The following is a 6,000-nucleotide window of genomic DNA, read 5'->3' as shown; positions in this document are numbered from 1 at the left end:
GAAATACAACAACATAGAAAAAAGAACATAGACTGCCCACCCCAACTCACGCCCTGACCAAACTAACACAAAGACATAAAAAAGGAACTAAGGTCAGAACGTGACACAAAGAGGCACTGAGTTTGAAGGTAGGCCTTGAAATACATCCACAGGTACACCTCCAATTGACTCAAATTAAGTCAATTAGCCTATCAGAAGCTTCTAAAGCCATGACATAATTTTCTGGAATTTTCCAAGTTGTTTAAAGGCACAGTCAACTTAGTGTAAGTAAACTTCTGACCCACTGGAATTGTGATACAGTCAATTATAAGTGAAATAATCTGTCTGAAAAACAATTGTTGGAAAAATTACTTGTGACATGCACAAAGTAGATGTCCTAACCAACTTGCCAAAACTATAGTTTGTTAACAAGAAATTTGTGGAGTGGTTGAAAAACAAGTTTTAATGACTCCAACCTAAGTGTATGTAAACTTTTGGTAAGAGGTTCAAGCTTTGGTGAGAGGTTAAAGATTTAATATTTAATAATTTTTACCCCCCAAACTCATATTCATTATATAAATTGGCACGTTTAATTTTGTCTGGCTTAGCATTCCAAATAAAATGACATTTGTTTTGCTCATATGATTTAATAAATGAGTCGTATGGAGTAGGCAGGACCATTAGTAAGTAAGTAAACTGTGATAGGACCAAAGAGTTAATCAACGTGATTTTTCCATAAAGAGACAAGTATTTAACCACTCCATGGTTGCAGTATCTTATCTATTTTTGCAAACTTCATATTGAAGTTTATATTGAAGTTCATTTATATTTTTTGAGATGTGAATGCCGAGTATGTCTACTTCACCATCCACTCATTTTATTAGTAAACTACAAGGTAGTGTAAACACTGTGTCCTTTAATGATCCAATAAGTAATATGGTGCACTTGTCATAATTAGGTTTTAGTCCAGAGAGGCTAGAAACGTGATCAAGATCTTTAATGAGACTGTGCAAGGATCCAGATTGTGGATTTAAGAAAACAGCATTCTTACATAGGTATTCCTCTTGTCCAGATGGGATAGGGCAGTGTGCAGTGCAATTGCGATTTCGTCATTAGTGGATCTGTTGGGGCAGTATGCAAATTGCAGTGTGTCTAGGGTGTTCGGTAAGATGGAGGTGATATGATCCTTAACTAGCCTCAAAGCACTTCATGATGACAGAAGTGAGTGCTATGGGGCGATAGGTATTTAGTTCTGTTTCATTCGCTTTCTTGGATACAGGATCAGTGATGGTAATCTTGAAGCAAGTGGGGACAACAGACTGGGATAGGGAGAGATTGAATATGTCCGTAAACATTCCAGCCAGTTGGTCTGCGCATGCTCTGAGGGCGTGGCAAGGGATGCCATCTGGGCGGGCAGCTGTCATGACGTGGCCCTTTCTGGGTATAGATCATGGCTTCTCACTCTCTCCTACACCCAAGTTCTGTTATCTCAGGTCATAAATTCCTTGTGGAAACTCTACCCACTTTTCATGCAGTATGGAGAGAGAGAGTTCCATGGTAGAACAAAGCAACTCCCGACAAATTGTACTACATTCCAGAATTTGAGACTGGAACAATATCCATATTTTGGAGAATGTATAAACAGTCGGTGGAGAAGCCAGATACGACCCGGTCCGTTTTGATTCATATTTGTGACCTCATGAAAGAAAATTCAGACACATTACCCTAACTCTGTTTATACAGGTGCCTCCGTTATGAGGTTTGAATCTAATTATTGTATAAAATGAATGAGTAAAGATGAAACTATTTGTGAAATTATGTAATGTGACGTTAAACCTTTAATGTGAGAGAATTGTAATTCCCTTTAAAGTTGAACTAAGTCATTGGCCCACCCCCGTGAGCACAGGCATGATCAGGCACAGACATAGAACCGCCTTTTCTACTGTTATGAATAAAAGCCCCACCTAAGAAAATATTTTTCAGACCACGCGTTCCTCGGTGGAAACTGAGGGGCACAGGTTTGAGTTTAGACTAAGCAAACCCACAGCGTGAGCTGTGATTGCGAATAGTTATTGAATTCCTAACCATACCACGTGGAGCATTGGCTACATGGCTGGAAATGGTTATACTCTGACACTATCGATCCCTACAGAATAAGAGCAAATCTTAGATACGAATTACTAGTCTGCAGCTTCAGACGAAGAGGAGGAAATCTGCCGTTACAGAACCACCCGCCATAAAAGGACCAAGCAGCGTGGTAACGGGCAGAAGCGGCAGCAGCAGCGAAGTCAGGATTTATGGACATGGGAGCAGAATCTGGGCTACACTACTTGGGAGGAGATAGACAGGTGGGCGGTCGACCCAGGGAAAGTGCCGGAGCCCGCCTGGGATTCTCTGGAGCAGTGTGAGGAGGGATACCGGCGTATGGAGGCAGCACGGCGGTGCGGTAGGAAGCCCGAGAGGCAGCCCCAAAAATGTATTGGGGGGGTACACGGGGAGTGTGGCGAAGTCAGGTAGGAGACCTGCGTCAACTTCCCGTGCTTACCGTGGAGAACGAGAGTACGGGCAGACACCGTGTTATGCGGAAGAGCGCACGGTGTCTCCTGTACGTGTGCATAGCCCGGTGCGTTACATCCCAGCTCCTCATATCGGCCGGGCTAGAGTGGGCATCGAGCCAGGTGCCATGAAGCCGGCTCAGCGCATCTGGTCTCCAGTGCGTCTCCTCGGGCCGGTGTACATGGCACCAGCCTTACGCATAGTGTCCCCGGTTCGCCAGCACAGCCCAGTGCGGGCTATTCCACCTCGCCGCACTGGCCTGGCTATGGGGAGCATTCAACCAGGTAAGGTTGGGCAGGCTCGGTGCTCAAGAGCTCCAGTGCGCCTTCACGGTCCGGTCTATCCGGTGGAACCTCCTTGCACCAGCCCGGTACCACCAGTGCCAACACCACGCACCAGGCTTCCTGTGCGTCTCCAGAGTCCAGTACGCCCTGTTCCTCCTCTCCGCACTCTCCCAGTGGTGTGTGTTCCCAGCCCGGTACCACCAGTTCCGGCACCACGTACCAGGCCTACTGTGCGTCTCCAGAGCTCTGTACGCACTGTTCCTTCTCCCCGCACTCGCCCTGAGGTGCGTGCCCTCAGCCCGGTACCACCAGTTCCGGCACCACGCACCAGGCCTACTGTGCGCCTCAGCAGGCCAGAGTCTGCCGTCTGCCCAGCGCCGTCTGAGTTGCCCGTCTGCCCAGCGCCGTCTGAACCGCCCAGCGCCGTCTGAACCGCCCGTCTGCCCAGCGCCGTCTGAGCCGCCCGTCTGTCCTGAGCCGCCAGAGCCGCCCGTCTGTCCTGAGCCGCCAGAGCCGCCCGCCAGTCAGGAGCCGCCAGAGCCGCCCGCCAGTCAGGAGCCGCCAGAGCGGCCCGCCAGTCAGGAGCCGCCAGAGCGGCCCGCCAGTCAGGAGCCGCCAGAGCGGCCCGCCAGTCAGGAGCCGCCAGAGCGGCCCGCCAGTCAGGAGCCGCCAGAGCGGCCCGCCAGTCAGGAGCCGCCAGAGCGGCCCGCCAGTCAGGAGCCGCCAGAGCGGCCCGCCAGTCAGGAGCCGCCAGAGCGGCCCGCCAGTCAGGAGCCGCCAGAGCGGCCCGCCAGTCAGGAGCCGCCAGAGCGGCCCGCCAGTCAGGAGCCGCCAGAGCGGCCCGCCAGTCAGGAGCCGCCAGAGCGGCCCGCCAGTCAGGAGCCGCCAGAGCGGCCCGCCAGTCAGGAGCCGCCAGAGCGGCCCGCCAGTCAGGAGCCGCCAGAGCGGCCCGCCAGTCAGGAGCCGCCAGAGCGGCCCGCCAGTCAGGAGCCGCCAGAGCGGCCCGCCAGTCAGGAGCCGCCAGAGCGGCCCGCCAGTCAGGAGCCGCCAGAGCGGCCCGCCAGTCAGGAGCCGCCAGAGCGGCCCGCCAGTCAGGAGCCGCCAGAGCGGCCCGCCAGTCAGGAGCCGCCAGAGCGGCCCGCCAGTCAGGAGCCGCCAGAGCGGCCCGCCAGTCAGGAGCCGCCAGAGCGGCCCGCCAGTCAGGAGCCGCCAGAGCGGCCCGCCAGTCAGGAGCCGCCAGAGCCGCTCGCCAGTCAGGAGCCGCCAGAGCCGCTCGCCAGTCAGGAGCTGCCAGAGCCGCCCGCTAGTCCGGAGCTGCCCTTCAGTCCGGAGCTGCCCTTCAGTCCGGAGCTGCCCTCAGTCATGAGCTACCCCTCAGTCCTGAGCTACCCCTCAGTCCTGAGCTACCACTCAGTCCTGAGCTACCCCTCAGTCCTGAGCTACCCCTCAGTCCTGAGCTGCCCCTCAGTCCTGAGCTGCCCCTCAGTCCTGAGCTGCCCCTCAGTCCTGAGCTGCCCCTCAGTCCGGAGCTGCTTCTTCAGTCCAGAGGCGTCTTTCAGTCCAGAAGTGCCCCTCAGTCCTGTGGGCCCATTTAGTAGGGTTCCCAGGCCAGGGTCGGCGGCGAGGGTCGCCGCTCAAAGGAGGACACTAAAGCGGACAAAGACTATGGTGGAGTGGGATCCACGTCCTGCACCAGAGCCGCCACCGCGGACAGATGCCCACCCAGACCCTCCCCTATAGGTTCAGGTTTTGCGGCCGGAGTCCGCACCTTGGGGGGGGGGGGGGGGGTACTGTCATGTTCTGACCATAGTTCTTTTGTGTTTTCTTTGTTTTAGTGTTGGTCAGGACGTGAGCTGAGTGGGCATTCTATGTTGTGTGTCTAGTTTTCCTGTTTCTATGTTTGGCCTGATATGGTTCTCAATCAGAGGCAGGTGTTAGTCATTGTCTCTGATTGGGAACCATATTTAGGTAGCCTGTTTTGTGTTGGGTTTTGTGGGTGGTTGTCTTCTGTCTTTGTGTCTATGCACCAGATAGGACTGTTTCGGTTTTGCCACATTTGTATTTTGTAGTGTTCACGGTTTTGTCGTTATTAAACATGATGAACACTAACTACGCTGCGTCTTGGTCCGATCCCTGCTACACCTCCTCTTCAGACGAAGAGGAAATATGCCGTTACATAGGCCATGGTGGCGAAGTAATTACAATATAGCAATTAAACACTGGAATGGTAGATATGCAGAAGATGAATGGGCAAGTAGAGATACTGGGGTGTCACTCCACTTTGTACATTTTGCCTGCTTGATTGCCTTACGGAGAGCATACCTGGATTGTTTGTACTCGACCATATGTGACCGACCAGCTCAAATCGGTCTTATGTAGCAACATTTGAAATTGTGTTTTTTACATTGGATAAAAGCAGAGACTCAGAGCTACAAAATTGTATATCATACACTGCATTTTTTAGGCACACATGGGAAATTAATTATGCTTTTTCGGGATGATAAATGTTTGAGAAAATGGCCTTTGACTGTTTTGGTAGCTACCGGAGAGCTCTCCTTTGTGAACAGCATTGTTCACACCCTCTTAAGCCATCCCCACCCATCTCTTTAAGGATTCACATGTTAGGTCATGTGGTAAACAGTGAGTAGTGTAGTAAAGATTAAGACTAAAAGTGGTAAAAGTAGTAGCCTACAATAACGAAAAATTCCAGGTAAACAGAAAGTGTCCAGATAAAAATATTCTCTAAATATTAGATGACGCTTACCCAGACACACTTGTCTAAATTGATGGGTCATGTGAAATAAATGCTATAACCACCAGCCACATATTGCCAAGTGGATGGGTCTCTACAGAAGGTGTAAACGGTACAGCCAAATGGTTACTTGCATAATAGCAATATCAGAAATAGATATAGTAGTAGTGTCAATATAAATCAAATAATATACAGTACGTACAAGAACAATAATATCAGTGATAGATGAGGTAGTTATATGCATATAATCAGGGCTAAAGTGGCTGAGCAGCAGGATAAAAAAAAATAGTAGCAGCAACATATGTTTTAGAAGAGAGTCATTTGAATAGAGGCACTGCAGATAGTGCTGATGACTGGTCCGTCCGAACCACGCATGAACAAGGGAATCTATATTCGGAGTGCCTGTTTCTGTCCTGCCCTTGACTTTGG

Source organism: Salvelinus namaycush, chromosome 20 (assembly GCF_016432855.1).
Source record: "Salvelinus namaycush isolate Seneca chromosome 20, SaNama_1.0, whole genome shotgun sequence".
Taxonomy (NCBI): Eukaryota; Metazoa; Chordata; class Actinopteri; order Salmoniformes; family Salmonidae; genus Salvelinus; species Salvelinus namaycush.
This window is presented reverse-complemented; position numbering follows the sequence as displayed.